We start from the raw sequence: 17,939 nt of genomic DNA, 5'->3' as shown, positions 1-17,939 counted from the left end.
GATGTACAATACGCGACTCACCACTTCGTACATTACTCCGTGCTCATCATCCCCCTTCTATGGTTGGTGGACCTTTGGGTCATTTCTGGTTTGGGTCGTGACGTTCAGAGCCACCACAAACACTCTGTGCGTACCTGACTTTTGGTCGGTACAAGCGTCCACTTTGGAATTGTTGGGTTGAAGCAGGGTGGTAGGGTTAGTTCTTTTTTTTTTTTTTTTTAAAGATTTTATTTATTTATTTGACAGACAGAGATCACAAGTAGGCAGAGAGGCAGGCAGAGAGAGAGAGAGAGAGAGAGAGGGAAGCAGGCTTCCTGCAGAGCAGAGAGCCTGATGCGGGGCTCGATCCCAGGACCCTGAGATCATGACCCGAGCCGAAGGCAGCAGCCCAAACCACTGAGCCCCCCAGGCGCCCCGAGTTAGTTCTTAAATCAGCCTTCCTTTGGATGATTTCCCCCTCTGTAAACTAGGGACTGTATTATCTATGTGATCTAGAAGAAAGGTACTGTCTGACTCAGGAAAAGTCTACCCTCTCGAAATTTTTTTTGCTCACATCTTGCTGACCATGACTTCGCCCCTGAAAACACTGTCTCCCAATTCTTGACGTCAGCTGTCCTATTGCAGGGTTTTCCTTGCGCACCCCTCACCCTCCCGGCTGTGCTCTCCTCATCAGCTCCCTCCTTGGGTATGTTTGTGCCGTATCTTTAAGGCCCCACTCAAACCACAGTCTGCCTTGAAGTCTTCAAGCCGGAGGGACTCAGGGTTCTTGTGCTATAATTTGTGTTCATTCCGTCTCCCCAACTTGACAGTAAACTCCCCGGGCCGTGTTCCTGCTGCCCAGCCTCATGCCTGGGGGATGATTGAGAGAGAACTGTATGTTCAGCTGATTCATTTATGGGAACGTTAATGCTCCGTGCACATAAGAGTCCTCAGACAATACCATTCTCTGACTTGCGGTTGTTTAAATCTCTATTCTTGATCGAAATTTCAAAGTGCATTAGAATCTTATACTGTTTCCTTACAACGATCATATGAAAGGTGTGGTTAGGGGAGCTTGACCTGCTGAGGAAAGAACAGGAGGTGTGGGGCACCTGGGTGGCTCAGTTGGTGAAGCGTCTGCCTTCGGCTCAGGTCATGATCCCGGGGTCCTGGGATCGAGTCCCGCATCGGGCTCCCTGTTCATTGCGGAGCCTGCTTCTCCCTGCTCTCCCTGCTTGCTCTCTCTCTCTCCTTCTATCAAATAAGTAAATTAAATTAAAAAAAAAAAAGGAATAGAAGGTGTGCAGCCTTCCTAGAGTGGTTCATGGGACTTCTAGCCTTTAGGTTTCTAGGCGTAGTTCAACATATAAACTCATTCCCATGACTTACTTTGGGGTGTCTCATTTCATTTCACTCTCCCGAGCACGCTTGCTTCATCCTTACCCCTGCTCGCAAGTTACACACTTATTTTCCCAAGGGAGACCGCTTCCGGTTCCACGCTGCTTTCTCGGCCTTGCTCTGCTTGTGTCCTGCTTTACTCTGGTTGCGAACATCCTCCGTCAGGATCCCCTTGGCTGGTCAGGTAGACATTAAAAACCCTCTGAGAGGGTGTGGCCCTGGACTAGGCAAGGCACCAAAAATCAGCGGTAGCGGGTCTCCCCTAGAAGGTGCGAGCACCACTGCCGACGTCTGTTGAATGAGTGGACAAGACAGGCTTTGCTGGCCTCTCGCAACAATGCTTAACCAACAGCCAGAAATGCATCACAGCCGAACTGGCCAAAGGGAGGCCTCGATTTCGGGAGACTTTGACCCACTGTGCTTCCTGATAACCAATGACCATGGTGTTCTTTGATTTGAAACAGAAGTTGCAGAATCTGCGCTCCTTCTCAAAGTCGGTCACTGACATGGCCCTGTTGCTGAACCACGTGATGGTCTCAGGCACTTGCTGTGTGTGTGTGTGTGTGTGTGTGTCTGTCTGTCTACATGGGCCTCTGAGAGAGGGAAGAGCTATCCTGCTCCAGAGACGTGCCTTGTAAGCAGATGGGAAATATTTCTCAACACTGAACATTGGCTACAACACCTGGGGATTAGGGACTCACTCGCCACAGACTTGTCCCTCTAATTTCGCATGTATTTTCTTTGTGTAGCTACACAAATATACCACTTGGGTTGCTTGACTTGTGTTTGCTTGGTGACGCAGAAATGCAGTCTTGGCCCACTGAGCCCTGTTTGTGTGTTAGGAGACTAAATGTGTGTGAGGACAAGGAGGGGCGCTGGCCTGGGGAGGTTTTCATTTCTGTCTCCTCCTACTTTAAAGAATGTCCAGCCTTCAGCAGCATTGCAGCAATGACCCCAGTGATCGACCTCGGGGACCTGGATTCACCGGCTGTTGTTGATCTGACCCTCTTAGCTCCTCTGTTGATTCTGTTGATGTCGCACCACCATCGGGGGATGAGCTGCAGACATCACGACATTTCGTCCCTCAATGCTCCAGCATGTTCTTCCCGAGAACAAGAGCATTCTCTTAAATTATCACCATACAGTTACCATCCTAGCTGGAACCTTGCTGGGACATAGGACTGTTACCTAGTTGCCGGTCCGTATTTGAGTGGTCTCAGTAGTGTCTTTCATAGATTTTTTTTTTTCTTTTAGCATCTTGGATCCAATCAAAGGTCACACATTTATCCAGAAGTCTCTTTTTTATCTAGAAGAATTCTGCAGCCTTAGTTTGTGTTATTTTAATGATACTGACACTTGTGTGAAGACCCTGGCTACTTCTTTTGCAGGAAGCCCTCAATTTGGAATTGCCTGGTGGTTTCCTTCTCAGATTCAACATGTTTGGCAAGAAAACTGCATAGACGCTGTGTGTCCTTCTTACTGGCATTCTATCAACAGACCAGGCGTCGGCTCGTCCCTTTAACAGTGAAGTTGAATAACTTTGGCCATTTGTTAGGGCATCTCATAAAGATAGGTTTTCCCCTTCGCAATTACAGACGTACCTGTGAGGATCCTTTGGGATGGCTCACAAAGTGTGAATCTAGTACTCTGTTCCCACTCATCTTGAATCTCCTTTACTCCTGGCCTTATTATGAAAATAAAAATCCTCATGATTGATGTCTATTTTCCCACAAGTGATGACATTGAGTAGATCATATAAATTCAGTGCCAAGGAGAAGGCTAATGCCAGATTTCCCGAGGCTCTAAAAATAATCTGCACAGATCGGAGAGCCTGAAGGAAACACAACTGGGAATATGTGATGTTTTTTTTCCCCCCCATATTTCCCAGTCATTTCACAAGGAATGTATATTACTTTTAAAGTAACAAATAGGGATATTTTAAGGCAAAAGAAACCTACATAGGTTGGATGTCAACACCTTGGTCCTACATATTGTAGGGAAGAAAAACATACGTGTCTCTTTATCCTTTTACATTCTTGGCTGGGACGCTCCTGCCCCCATAAAAAATCAGGAAGGAAAAAGCCACTTTTTCGTTATGCCTGTGAGGTGCATACATTCACGTGTCCCACCAAGACACGAGACTCGAACTGCCAGACAGTTGGGCCTCAGGGGCCATTCTGAGCTAAGGAAAGGGACAAGGGTCCGGGGCCTCAAAGGCAAGAAAGCATATTCACAGGCGGGTCAGAAGGCGAAATGCATGGTAAACAGTTTGCCCAGCCGCGCACGTCAGTGAGGTGATGTGTGGGCATCATTCTGTTCCTGGCAGAGACCCTCTGCGTGTAATGCCCCCTGCCCGAGGGCATCTTCTACTTCGCAGAGCTCCTGCGTGTCTGCAGTGCCTCAGAAATAACCCGCGCAAAATAACCCTTATGCCAGAGAGGTGTATTTTGGGGTGGCTTATTCTGGATCCCTTCCATATGTCTGCTAGGACCCAGGCACTGCGGGGACAGAGCGCTAAGGACGATGGCAGGTGGAGGGCAGGGCTTCCTGGACGGCGCCCCCGTCCGCGCCAATGTTCCCGTCGGGGCGGTGCTGTGGGGCAGGAGCCGCCTCGCAGGCCGGGGGCGCCGCAGAGCCGGCCGGGCCGCCGCGCCCTCGCTCCCGCTGCTGCCGAGCTGAGGTCAGCAGAGCCGGCCCGCGGGCGGGCGGGGAGACGGGTCAGCCCGGGACGCTGGGCGCGGGGCGGAGCCGGAGGGGCGGGGCGGGGCGGGGCCGGCGGGCCGGATTGGCTGCAGGCGCGGCGCACGGGCCGGTCAGCGCGCGCCCCGCCCCGCCCCCCCGCCCCGCACGCCGCGTTCACGTGGCGCCGCCCCAGCCTGCCCCGCGCCGCCGGGTCCGGCACGTGGGCGCGGCGTGCACCCCGCGCAGCTGCGCGCCTGGTGGAGGCTCCGAGCATCTCCGCCCAGTGGCCTGTTTTCGTTTCCTCCGCGGGGTCCCCCCCATCCGGTCCGTGCGCCCGCGGAAGTAGGTCGGCAGGCGGCTCGCGGGGTCCGGGCGGGGCGGGGCGGAGGCTCGCGCGGCGCAGGGGGAAGGACACGCGGGGGAGCGTTAGGCGAAGCGGGCACATTGCAGCAGAGCGTGCGCGGTCTTCCTCTCTGGGGAGTCAGCAGCCCTAAGTGCCCGACGCCGCTGCGCCCTCGGCACCTGGACGGGATGTGCGGTGTCGGTCACAGCAGTGAACGGCCGGCACGGGCGCCGTGGGCCACCGGGGTCCCCTGAAACCGCAGCCACCGTCTGAGGGCCAGTGGTCCCTGGTGTGGGGCCCAGACTCCTCGCCACGAGCCGAGAACACCCCCTCCCGCCTCCACCTCCTCCCCGCGGCCTGGAATGAATCCGGACGGGACCTGAGTTCCCCGGGAGGGCGTGGAGTTCACTTGCCCAGCGGGGGGAGGGGCAGCAGGCTCTGGGGGCGGTGCTCCGAGAACCGGGTGGCTCGCCCTGCGCCGAGAGGTCCCAGGACCTTGTGAGGCCTCGGCTGGTGTTTGCGAGACTCGTGTGGACCCTGCCGCAGTGCTGTCCTAGTAGGGGACAGAGCAGACCGTTCACGGGAGGGGAGTTGCAGGTCGGCCACAGAGAAGGGGCGGACATGACCTTGGAACCAGGTACAACTAGGAACCAGCTACAACTGGGCGTATACATTTATCAGTCAGAAAATGGGGCAGTTCAGATCGGAGTTTGATGTGCCAGACTCCACGGCCTTTCACGATGCGTTTGTTTTAATGGAACGGGTCACTTTGGGATTAGTGCCAAAGGGTTTCTTTGTGGATGGAACCCCTGACACTAGAGGTCATTGGGCCGTGTTTAGCCACATCACGGATTCTCCACCGGGATGAAGAGGGAGGTCATCCTGGGCCAGAGGACCATGCCAGCGCCACCTGAGAGGGAGGAGGCCACCTGTCTCACCAGCAAGTCCAATTTTCCAGCAGGGCACGTCTGACCCATTGTGCCTACAAGTGCTCTCCACCTTGGTAGAGCAGTCATCTTGCCGTGCAGTGTAGCAAATGCGATCACAGTGTCCTGCTTCTTAGCCCACCCACTTTCCAAATGTGATGCTCCTTCCTCTTGTCCAGCCCTGTGCCTTGACCAGACTAAAAGGGGGACCAACGCAGTAAGGACTGAGGAGTGGAGGGGTGACTAACTCGGGCTCACATCAGCCCTTGAGGCAGCACGGATCCTGTGTACAGAAAGGTCAGGAGGGAAGTACCTGGGCTGCTCTGACTCGCTCTGTGGCCTTCAGTGCCTGACATTGCAGACTCCAAGCCCGGAGGGCAGATGCATGAGGGGGTAACCCTCTCTGAAGTTTTGGATTCGTATTACGAAGTAATAGCTTCACACTTTCTGAAAAGACAGGAGCTCTTTAGGAATCTGCTTTTGCCTCTACTACATGTATTAAATTGTCAAAAGCAAAACCCATAGTAGCATCCCTGGGTGGAAGGGGAGAGTATGGAATTGGTATAAAGAGGCAATATCTGGTTTTTCTGGGCTCTCCAGCAGACCTGGTTGCAATTTCTAACCAAAATCTAGCCAGAAAACAAAACAAAACTGAGCCCTCTTCCCCTGGAGGCAGCAGCCAGAGTTGGTCTCCTCTCTGGCCTGGATGTAATAATTTTCAGAGATCTAGATGCTGTCTCTGAAGGTCCACATACCTTCCTTTCAGTAAGTCTCGGGTGATTCCTTCTAAGCTTCCTGGGTCATACGTGTCTCCTCCAGGGTATCAAGGCCTTGGAGATCATCCAGGTAGCCAGTCCAGCCCAGCTAAGTAGTGCTTAGATCTCAGGTTAAGAGCTAAGCAGTGCTGTAGAGAAGGTGAAATGTTCCTGTCTGCAAGACCTCTCCCACTTCCTCCTCCCTCAGATCCTTCATTATGGAGGACTCTTAAAGCCAAAGTAGCTCAGTTCCCATTTGAACTGATTTTAGAGATCTGGAACTCAAGGGCTGGTACCCTAATGGTAGGTTTTAAGGCATAAACAACTTAGGGAGAGGCTAGGAGCGAGAGTCCAGACACATTGGTCTTTCCCTGGCCTTTCGGTGTCCCCACCCCAGCATCCTCCTCCTAAAGGGCAGCTCGGGTGGGGAGTGTGCTGGAAGACTTGTCTTTCACCCCTGGTCACCCACCCTGGTCGTCTTTGTATTAACGGGTAAGGGGCAGAGATGCCCCCCCCCCCCCAGGCTCTTGCTGCAGCTGGGAGTGAGGCGAGTGAGGCGAGAAGTTGCTCCTGGGCTCTGCTGTCATACTTCCTGGCCTTAGATGTCAGTTCTGCTGCGTAGAAGCTGTGTGATCTTAGAGAACTTCGTTCCCCTCTCTGTGCCTCCGTCTCCTCGCCTGTTGATGGCAGGGTGGTTGTGAGGATTGGGCCCCAAGCACTCCAAACGTGCCTGTCGCATGCTGGGTGCTCCTAGGTGGTGGCTTTCGTTCCTCACTTGAAGGAGCCCGGTCCCGCAATGACAGCGCCGCGGTTGCGCTCACCTCCACTTCCTTGTGAGCTTACGTGGGCTGCCAGACTCAAGGACGGGTAGTCAGCACAGCAGCTCCCCTGCCCCAAGTGCTAACCTGTCCTCCAGGCCTGCCCTGCGGAAAACTGGGCGATGTGCAGGGCCCTGACTCGTGTACAGGGAACTTGCTGATGGTCCAGCCACCCAGGACAGCCCCTCCCCCCCAAATGGTCCTTAGCCACATACCTCTCCTTTCTGTCCCCAGAGTTCTCTAACAGGGTCCCTGTCCTTGTATTCTCCTGCCACGAGGTAGCTGGTTGGGCGGCTGGTGCACTGGGGAGGCAGAAACTTTCCCATTCTTTCTGGTTCTCTTAATTGTGGGATTTGTAATGGGGTCTTGTTGTGACACACAGAGCTGGATCTTCATTTTAGTGCAAGGAGGAATAAGGCGGCTCCAAAGTGGGCTGGAGCCACTGGAGTTGATAAGAAGGGGTGTGAGACAGGAGGCCTGAGCAGGCACCCAGCAGACCCATCTTTCCCCAGGGGTTTTTGATGTTGATCTTGGGCCTTTGTTTCTGTTCCTGAGGCTGCCTTGGGGGGTGAAATTGCCCTTGCAGACTGGTGCCTAAGGGAGATGCCTAAGGGACGAGGAGGAAGGGGATTGTTTGCTGTGGTCTAGACAAAGGCTCACAGGTATGCAGAGGCTTTAAAAATACTTGTGAAAAATTCTGTACCGTCCATGTTGTGTTGTGGGGTGATATCTCAGTGCGGAGCTCTCGCCCACAAAATTTGGCCACAAGGCTCAGAAGGATGAGGAAGAACTGGCCGCTCGCGGGTTCCCAGCTTCGTGTTTCTATAGTTCTTTCATGGATGTGCATTTTCGCAAACCGGCCCCAGCTTCTTGGAGGGTCTGGGTCGAGATACTGAAAAGATGCAATACTGATTGGTGGTATGTGTTATTAGAAGGATGTCGTATTACTCCCTGAAAAGGCTTTCCCTGTTCCCTATTTCTAGGAACCTTAAATTAGTAACATTCTGGGAATCTTTTTTTGCAATGACTTTCCTGGACTGCTGCTCTTGGTGGTTCAGAAGCCCTGGGGTTGGGGGAATGTGCCCTGGGGGCCCACCTCTGGATCTCTCCTGAGTGGTTTTGGTTTCAAGCAGGAGAATCATGTTTACCAGTTACCAGAGCTCCCAAAATAGATGCTTATCCTAAGACAGGAGGTGGTGGCACCGGGAGAAGAAATTTGAAAACCTCTGTAGCTCTTGAGTTCACCGTATTTTGAGTGGCTTCTTGCTTTGTTTGGTGACCTAAAATTAAGAAGGAATACTAAGTCCTTTAAGGTAAAAAAAAAGAAATCCACCTGCCGGACTCCCTCCCACTCCCTCCATCCCTTGTTTATGTTTTTTATTTTTTTTTTAAAGATTATTTATTTATTTATTTATTTGACAGAGATCACAAGTAGGCAGAGAGGCAGGCAGAGAGAGAGGAGGAAACAGGCTCCCCACTGAGCAGAGAGCCCGATGCGGGGCTTGATCCCAGGACCCTGAGATCATGACCTGAGCCGAAGGCAGCGGCTTAACCCACTGAGCCACCCAGGCGTCCATCTTGTTTATGTTTTCTTTCTCGGTCCTCCAAGGAATGAGAAGCAGAAGATACACGTTTAAATGGGCCTGGAAACACCCAGCCACAGAAATTCCTGGGGCTATTGATGATGGGAATGGAAAAACTAGGAGTAAAAGTGGGGCATGTGTGTGTGGGGGTACTGTGCAATAAGAACATTCTGGAAAGAGGAGATGACCAATACGTTTTCCATTAATCCAGGAGTTGGGACAGGTAGGGCATACCTCATGTCCTTCCTTGGCCCCCAAAAGATTACTTTGGGTGCAGGAAGAAAATATGACAACTTCCCTTCTTGTTGATTTAGTGCATCCTTTTTAATTTCTAATTTTTGCTTAAGTTTCATGATCAGAATGGTATAATAGCACAGGAGCCCATGTTTATAATGGACAACTTAAAGGAGGAAACTGTGTGGTCAAAGTCTGGATGCTGTTCCTCAGAGAAATGACCCAGCAGGGGAAGAGCAGTGCTTCTCTAACTTGAATGTGCCAGGCTCCTTGGCGGTGTTATTACAATGCACACTTGTAGTCAGTAGGTCTGGGCTGGAGCCCCAGGTTCTGCATTTGGAACTGACTCAGAAGGGGTGAGATGCTGTTTTTCTCTTCTTGCCGCAGCATTGCACCTGGTGTCTCAGACGTAGAGGGAAACCCAAAGCCGCGGGGCGGGCAGGGACAGATGCTCTGGCGCTTTCTTTCCTGGCATGCTCAGCCCTTACTCTCGCCGCTGCGAGGACGTCCCGCGCCGACGCATGGTGGACCAGCTCGCCGGCATCTGTTCCCATACTGCATATATAGAAGTACGACATACTTCTAATAACACATCCTACCAATCAGTATTTCCTCTTTTCAGTAGCTCTACCCAGACCCTCCAAGAAGCTGGGGACAGTTTGCATGTGTCGCTGTCACTTGCCTTGTGATGTTAATTTGCTCCTTGGTCCAGATGGTGTCCGTGGCCCACTTCGCAGAGAGGGAAGGTGCTGGGTGCAGCCGGGACAAGCCGGTGGCTGGGGAGTGTGGAGAAGGAGATGGGTGGACAGGTGCACTCGTGACAAGGTCCATGTCACCTCCCGCTGTTCTGGACCTGGCAGACAGCTGTGCTTTCCTTAGCGTTCCTTGCCCTCCTCTGGGGTGTTGCTGACACAGGGACATCACGCCTCCTGCTTCTGATGTGAACGAACAGTTGCCAAATACTTTTCCACCCTGTGGCTCTCAAGGGGCACTTCCACGAGGCCACTCTTCTCTTTCACCACCTTGCAGATAAGGAAACCGAGGCCCCAAATACTTAAATTGCATATCTAGGATTGCGGGTCTTGTTAGCCGTGTGGCAGGGCACGTTCTGCTGGCTGAGTGCTCAGTGTTCTTTCTGTTCGAGTCAAATAAACACCGCTGTCCTTGGAGGCCCTAAGAGTTCAGAGTTTTTGAGGACTGAACTTCTCATTCATTCATTCTTCGAGCAATATGATGTGTCTGGTCCCATGTGTTCGGGATTCAGAGGTGAACAAAACAGCCCATGGCTTCAAGGAGGGAGACTGAGACACAAAGGTGTGTTCACCAGACTGCTGAGTGCTGTGGTGGGTGCAGGATCCCGTGGCCCATAGAGGGGGCGACAGAGAAGGTTACCTGACAGCAGTGTGTCCGAAGGGTGAATGATCCTAGCAAGATATGGAGGGGGAGGTTTCTACCAGCAGGGAGATCAGTATGGACATCAGGAAGCTTTCCCCAATTTGACCCAAATAGAAACGATAGTAATTAATACATTTGAAACTTAACAGATAGTCCTAATGACATGCCTGTTAATTGCTGTGTCTCTTTGCCAGATCAGCTGGTTTAATCATTATGAAATGTCCCTCTTGAACTCCACAAATATTCTTGGTTTTGAAATTGACTTAGCTCTTGATCGAGCGACTCCCTTTTCCGTGGGTTAGTGTTTGCCTGGTGTATTTTACTTTGACATATCCATTTCTTATGTTTCAAGTGGATCTCTTAGAGTTGGGATTGCTTTTTCTTTTTATCCACCATGACTGTGTCTTTTGATTAGTGTGTAGACCATTTATACTTAATGTAATTATCAACTGTCTTCAAGCACAAGAACCAGAAGCTCCCTGTCCCCCTTCCCCTCATGGGGGTCAAAGATGGGGGGCAGCAAGGGTGGTTCTTCCAGTCTGTTCTGAGTCAGAGGATTTGGGTTTGGCCTGCTTTCTCTAGAGAAGATTTCCTCAGGAGCGGGCCCCAGGATCAGTGGCCTTCTGGGTGTGGGCTCGTGGGGCTCAGGCGTGGAGTGCTGTCTTGACAAAGCGACGGCCAGTAGGTGTAGCCGGTGTAGAAACCACTCTCCCCACCCTCACACCCACATCCTGCCATGCAAAGCATCCAGCTTTTCCCCTTGTCCCTTTCTGGCCTGAAAAAGCTCCCTGGCCTCACGAGGACACCTTATGATGCCAGAGAGCTGACTGATTTGCACAAGGGGTTTACTTCCGCAGGGCACACTCACTCAGTGTAAATCTTACGGTGCTCTGGGCTGCGGTGAAAAGAAAAATCCCTTCAAAAGCAGGATTTCTAACTCCTCATCTCAAGCTTACAGTGTAGGGGCCAGGGGTGATGTGACGCGTCCTGTCACAAGGGATTGGCTCGGGTGTGGGGAAGGATGTCGGCCTCCGTCTCTGAACCATCCAGACGGTGGGACATTCTCCCGGTAAATACCAGATACCCCGCTGGCGCGTCCTGTCCCTGCGCAGTCATCTCGCAGCCCCAGCACTCATTTCTCACGTCCCTAACGGGACCGGGTCAGTGGGGCTGGGCTCCTTCCTGGTTGGGAACAAGACGCATGATTCCCAGTGCCTTAAATGGGACCTGAAGACCCAGGGACACCTGGCAGGGTAGCGGGTCACTTCTTCAGGTGCGGTTCTCCTGAGGCACAGATGGATTCTGCAGGGTCCCCCTGACGGACGCTGGGAAGCACGGGGGAGTGGAGCACCTTCCAGGTTTGCCCACGGCCTGCCGGCTTGATGGCGCAGAAGGCGCGGAGCTCGGCTTCAGCTGCGCGCTGGGCACATCCGCCTGTCGCTCCCTGGAGACAGGCCCCTGCTGACCCCTGTGCCTTCACCCCGCGTGAAGCCTCCGGGAGGCCCAGATCCTAATCCGTGAGGCGTCACCCATGCCCCATGCCGGTCATTCAGGTCCTCCCCGTAGCCCCTCACACCCCACCTCTGCCTCCTACCCGGGGCGGCCTCTGCTCTCTGGCCCCTGACGCCGCAGCCCCCGACCTGTCCCCCGCAGAACTCAGTCACACCCCTTCCTCCACGAAGCCTTCCGCCTTGTCTTGCCGCAGGATGGGGCATCGCACCTGGCTCGCACCAGGCAGGCCCTCGCGCCCCTCATACCTGGAGCCCTGCCCCTGCTGTCCTCGCCCGTGCCCCTGCCCGCGTCGGCCAGCAGCCCCCGGAGAGACGGGCTCCTCTGTCACCCTCCTGGACCGAGCGCCGGGCACGGCACCCCCCTCCGAGGGCGAGCGGGCGGAGGAGGCCGTCGGTGCTGGCGGCTTTCGTGGGTCCCGCCTGCGTCGATTCCCCGCCCGTGTCCTCCGGGCCGGCGCTTTGCTCTGGGCCCGACGCGGCGACGGATCCCGCAGCTCCGAAGACCTTCGCGTGCGGGTGGGACTCGCCGCAGACGCCGGCGTCCCCGTGCGCGGGCGGGGATGCTGCGGGGGAGACGCAGGCGCCTGGACCCCGCCAGAGGGAGATGCGGACGGTCCCGCGGGGCGGGGAGGACTCCGAGAGTTGGAGCAGGGTTTCGGGGGAATGCCCGGGGAGGCAGAAGTGTTGGGAGGACGGGCTGTTTGGGGGAAGCAGCAGGTCAGGTGACCCGAGTGCAGCGAGATGGCTGGAGAGCCCTCCGCGGAGAACCCAGGACGCAGCCCGGGGGGTTGGGAGGAGCGGTCCTAGAGGAAGTCGGGAGAGAGCGATGTTTCTGAGCAGCAGAGGGACGACCGGGGCGCTGTCCTGGACGAGTGTGTCCGGGGGGGGGGGGGGGGGGAGGGGGGGGCTCGCTGCCCTGGAGCGGGAGCGGCTGCGGGGAAGGAGGTGGGAATGGTGCCCCGTGGTCCGGGTGGGGTTGTTGGGGCTTAGTGGGAGCGGAGACTGTAGCAGCGTGGGGTGGGGGTGCCGGCCAGCCATGGGAGCCGCACAGGGAAGGTAGGATTCGGAATAGCAGTAGAAAGACGTGAACCAGCAAGTCGTTACCGGAGGGATGGGTGCTGATCAGGTGGGCCTCATTCTAAAGCTCGTACTTTGTCTGCAAGCCTTGGGGAGCCTCAGTTTCCTTGTGTGTCAAATAAGGGAATTAGAGCTCTGTGACTCACTCTGGTTTCATGCTAGACCTGGTCTCCAAGCACAGCCCTGCTGTGCTCCTCGTCTCGCGGACCCAGGTCTGTTTCCTCGAAGAACCTGAGACTTCCTGACCTCTTCCTGTCCGGCCGCATAACCTGCTTTTGCAGTCCAGTGTAGGGGCCCTCCGGAGAGCCACAGTGCCCCCAGCACCGGTCTGGCCCTGGCCCGTGCCTTCGGGCCGTGTGTTCTGGAAGCGGGTTTCCACACCCCAGCCTGACCTCCTCCTGCCGCTGGCGGGCCTGCAGTCCCGGACTGGGGGTGCCGAGGAAGCCCAGGCCTCCGGCGCAGGCATTAGGGGCAGTTTTGTCTCTGGAGCCAGGCTTGCTGACACCTGACCGTCAAGCAGGGGCTAAAGCTGGGGCAGGCCTGGGGGGGCTGGAACGCATGGCCCCGTGGGCTGTGGGCAGCTGCTGAGGTGAGAGGAAAGGCGGGGGCTGAGCAAGTACTTGGCACTTGCTCGGGTGGCTAGCGGGCTCCCCGGCTGCACAGACTCGGCGTCCCTCTTCAGCAGCCTTTGCCGGTGATGCCTAGACACGGGGTCCTCATGTGTGCTCATGGACCACTTCTGCTTCATTTCTTTTCGGTTGGGATGGGTTGGTCCCAGCATCTCTAACAAATACCAGATTTACCTCTCCTTTGGTTTCCACGCTCGAGGGAAAGAACTCTTTTTAGTAGGGAGAAGTATGAAGTTGCTATTCAGGTGGTGATACGTTACCGACAAATAGTGATGTTTCATCCCAGCCTTACTGTGTGCACTTGCTGCGGGCAGTTTTGGGCAGTTTCAGAGACAGACTGCCAGGGGTAACTGTAAAAATCCCAGCGTAATGAGCACTCCCGACGTGCCAGGGTGGTTCTAGGTGTTTGTATGCATTCGCTCACTCACACAGAAGGGAGAAGGTCCTGTTGCCCTCATCGGATCTTAGAGCCAGTACGGTGGGGGCCTGGAGAGGACTGGAGGAGCCCAGAATGACAGGCGGTCACCATTGCAGCCAGAACCTGACCCAGGGAGTCTGGCTTCATGGCCCTTAGTATGTCCCTGTGTGTATAGACCTACCAGAGTCACCGTAGAGAAAGGAAGAACACAAAGTAAGCAAACCGAAAATAGCTGAACACGGAGACACTTACACATTTTATGGTTATTCATAAAAAAAGAACCCAAATGACCAATAAATAATGAAAAGCCACTCTATCTCTGGAATCAGCGAGGACGTGCAAATTGAAACTGCAGTGAGGTGCTACTGTCCACCTCTTTTCTACTCCTCCGGACCAGAGTAGAGTAAAGGGAACTCTCCCGCGGAGGGAAAAGCGGTGTAATCATTTTGGAAAACCACTTGGCAGTAGTCACGGAATAGAGGCACCTGCTATGACCCAGCAAGTCCACTGACTTGGCAGCTCCATTGGCGTAGACCCTACAAAAATGCCTTTTTGTGCGCACTGAGACGTGTACGAGAATGTGCACAGCAGTGTCACCTGTGAGAGCCCTGATGGGGAACTGTTCGGTGTCCCGTCAGTGTGGATGAACGCGTGTGGTGTATTTGTACGATGGAACATACAGGACCATGGTGTGAGGACCCTTAGCAGTAAGAGGAAACAGCTTGTGGGCAAAAGCTGAGTGAATAAAGCCAGACGCGATAGAGTGCATACTGCCTTATTCCGCTGATGCAGAGTCAGACCGTACAGACTCATCAGTGTTGCTCTAAGTCAAGACACTGGTTACTGGGCGAGGTGGGGGGATGCACTGGCAAAGGGCTTGGGGGCTTCTGAGGCTTGAGCTGAGCACTGCTTACTCAAGTGTGTTTGCTTTGAGCATTCATGGAACTGTGCATGTTTATAGGTCTGTTACACTTCAGTAATATGTTTATTTAAAACATGACTTGGGTGACAAGAAGCCTGGGCCCTAGTCCTCGCTCCTCCTAACTTGTGAGGGCCTCAAGCAAGTAACGCCTGTCTGGATCCGCTTTCTGCAAACTCGATGGCTTGGATCCGACTTTGGCTTGCAAATCGGTTGTAGCCCAGAACCATCTCTGCAAACAGAGCTTTGTGTGAAATCTAAGTATGAAGCAGCTCACGTGGGTTGGGACGAGACTGGGAATGACAGTTGCCAAGGAGCTGTGGCGTCCGTCTGGTTGGGGCTCCCGGAGGCAGGCAGGATCCCCCTGACTGCATGCTCCGGGGAGCTGCCAGGCTGCCTTGCCTGCACTGGAAGGCAACTCTGGGCTTCTAGCACTCAGCCTATGTGCACCTGCTTCAGCACTTCATTGTTCTTTTTTTTTTTTTTTTAAAGATTTTATTTATTAATTTGACAGAGAGAAATCACAAGCAGCCAGAGAGAGAGAGAGGGAAGCAGGCTCTCCGCTGAGCAGAGAGCCCGATGCGGGACTCGATCCCAGGACTCTGAGATCATGACCTGAGCCGAAGGCAGCAGCTTAACCCACTGAGCCACCCAGGCGCCCCCAGCACTCCATTGTTCTGTGACGTCTTCCCATGGGACAGATTTCCTAGCTCTACTGTAAACTCTAACAGGGTGGACTCTTTGGTTTTCCTCCTAGTGGATAGAGAAATTCCGAAGCTACCTGATGACCGAAATGTAGCCATTCACATTTTAGTATGAATTCCTCTTATCAGATTCCCCCCTCCCCTACACATCACAGAGTTCAATAAAATGGAGTTAGTGGAAATTTATGATGCAGGAATGGGGTGGGGATGGTGAGGGGGCGGTAGAATAAGATGAGACTAAGAGAGTAACATGGACAAGAGGAGGGGAGTGGGAAGGGAAAGGAGCTGATGGGAAGGTGCAGTGCTCAAGTGGGTCAGCTTTGAATCCTAATGCTGCTTTCTGGGAGGAACAGGGCCTCCTTAAGTCACAGGCCCGGCCCCTTCCCCAGGATCTCCACAGGCCAGCGCTCTACACCCAGCTCACTCTCAGGTGCAGCCAGACTGGCGGAGCAGCAAGCTCCCGTCTGGTGGGCTGGAAATGGCAGTGCCGTAGGTCCCCTGCCTGGCACCCCAGACCCCCTTGGCACCTCTGCTTGTCTTCTGCCACAACGGGCTGGGACTAGGGAGCTTTGGTTGTGGGCCAGTGGAGGAGGGAGGTGAGACCCCTTGTGCTCTCACTGCCTCAGGAGGACTGGGTCCAAATGTGGGTGAAGTTTGTCATCCCATCTGGGTCCGGGGCCAGGAGGGCAGAGGGCCCAGTCTGTGCCAGGCGACATACCGCATTTACCAATGCCCCAGGGGCCCTGCTTGCTTCGCAGCAGGGTCAGCCAGGGTGGCTGTCTGTCCCCATGCACCTATGCTGTGAACCTCAGACTTAGGAAGGGGCCGTGGCCGAGCCCTGCTGGGTTTCCAGCAGCAGAGGCCAGAGCGCGTACGGGCACCTGCACACGCGCATGCGCACGCTCCAAGCCCGGTCCCCCCGACCTGGTTCCTATGTGCCGCACCTGCCCTACTCCTCATCGGGGACTTCCAGCCTGGCTCCCTGAGTGCTGTGTGGAGCACTGGGTGCCGTAAGTGACCTCCCAGGGGACTTTTTTCTCCTATGATAGCGAGCAGGAAGTCATTTTCTCTGGAAACTACCTAGGACTTGAATATCCTAAGGGTTTATCCAGCTTCTTTGAGAAGGAGGCAGTTCTTCCTTCCCATAAGTAAAACAAACTAGAAAAGGGTTTTCAACGCTGCTGAATGGCTGGTCACAAGCCACAGAGGGAAAAAAAATTGCAGATGCAGCAGGAACACCAAATCCGGAGGGTTCACTTGTTCTACTGGATTTTTTTTTTTTCTTTGCTCAGGAAAGAAACACCTCTCTGCAAACACCTCCAGCCTCCGCTTTGATTTTGTTTGCTGATTGCTCCCCGTGCATCCTTCCCTTGCTTCCTCAACGAGGTATAAAATCTTAGCAGTCAGCTGCCGTATAGGGCTCCCTCTTCGTGCCGCGGCGGCCCGAGGCTCCGCGCATGCGCCCTCTGGCACTGTTGCTCGGTGCCGCGAAGACCCGAGGCTTTACCCCGCAGCCGAGGGGCTCGGCTGAGTCGCTTTAGAGAAATGGCCCAGCCTGAACTGCACCCAGCAGTTCTGATCTGATTGGCCTAGCAGGTGCTTTACAGACTGCGTATTTTTTTAGAGAGTTCTCCGGATGATTCCTACACATCACAGATGTTGCAAACCACGACCTATATTGTGGTTCAGACTCATCGATGCTGTGTGTTCGCCCTCTGCCCCCTCCCTCCATTATGCAGCATGTCAGGCGGGCATTTCCATGTATTGAAATCCAAGACAGAAAAGACCTGATTTAAATAGCCGGAGGCCACGTTCTGGCTCTACATGCAGACTGCAGTGGAAGAAATATTTAGGTGACCAGACTGGGCCCCAGAGGGCTTCCTGGTGAGTTGTGTCACTTCTCCTATCTGCCCACAAGGCCGTGCAGCCGCTTCCGTACATCCTCATTTGACCCCCTCATTGCTTTGAGAGGATCATTGCTTTGAGAGGAACAGCGGCTGGTTTATTGCATAATCCACTTAGAAGGCAGCCCAGGATGGGCTGTTTCTGCAGGGAGCTAAGCTCTTCCACTTTCCACAGATGCCTAAGGTCCAGAGCCAACGAGTTCTGACCTTGGCTCCATTCCCGGGGGGCGCAGGCTGCGGGGAGCCTCTGGCCTCTCTTTACTGCATAATACATGTGTGATGCCTAATTTTGAACCACGAATAACTGATTATCATCTCCTGCTTGTGAGGCTTATCATTTTAGGCAGAGACATCCAAATTGTACAACGTCTTGGGGGTCCCAGAGGTCACGATGTGACGCAGGACTGAGCAGCTCAGTTTTCTGTTTCATCTGGAAAGGGCTGAGTGGACCCAAGTGTTCTCTAAGGAGGGCACGCAGCATCTCAGAGGCAACACGCAGGGATCTCTCAGTGATGGGACCTTGTGGAAGAAAGCTTGCAGTATTATATGTCAACCCATGTAACACTTAGAGCCGCGTCAAAATTACCTGTGGCTCGGCACAGCCTTGCTCTGTCCCTGGCAGACCCTGGCTGTCTCTGACTGACCCAGGAATTTCTCCTTTCCA

At 54.2% G+C, this 17,939-nt stretch overlaps 1 protein-coding gene across 9 annotated transcripts in view; it reads left to right on the top strand.

The window, feature by feature from the left end:
* Positions 1-17,939, top strand: part of PFKFB3 (6-phosphofructo-2-kinase/fructose-2,6-biphosphatase 3) — a 73,485-nt gene that overhangs the window by 12,734 nt on the left and 42,812 nt on the right. For 2 of the 9 annotated variants that reach the window (XM_082738743.1, XM_082738740.1), the window contains exon 1: positions 4,256-4,383. The exons of 6 other annotated variants lie outside the window; for them this stretch is intronic. The gene's annotated coding sequence lies outside the window, so the exon portion shown is untranslated. Of the gene's footprint in view, positions 1-4,235; positions 4,384-17,939 lie in introns of those variants that run through there. One more of the 9 variants, XM_082738742.1, reaches the window with a different exon arrangement.

The sequence above is a fragment of the Mustela nivalis genome, assembly GCF_964662115.1.
Source record: "Mustela nivalis genome assembly, chromosome: 7".
NCBI lineage: Eukaryota > Metazoa > Chordata > Mammalia > Carnivora > Mustelidae > Mustela > Mustela nivalis.
The sequence above is the reverse complement of the archived record's forward strand: the minus strand, read 5'-3'. Positions and strand labels throughout refer to the sequence as shown.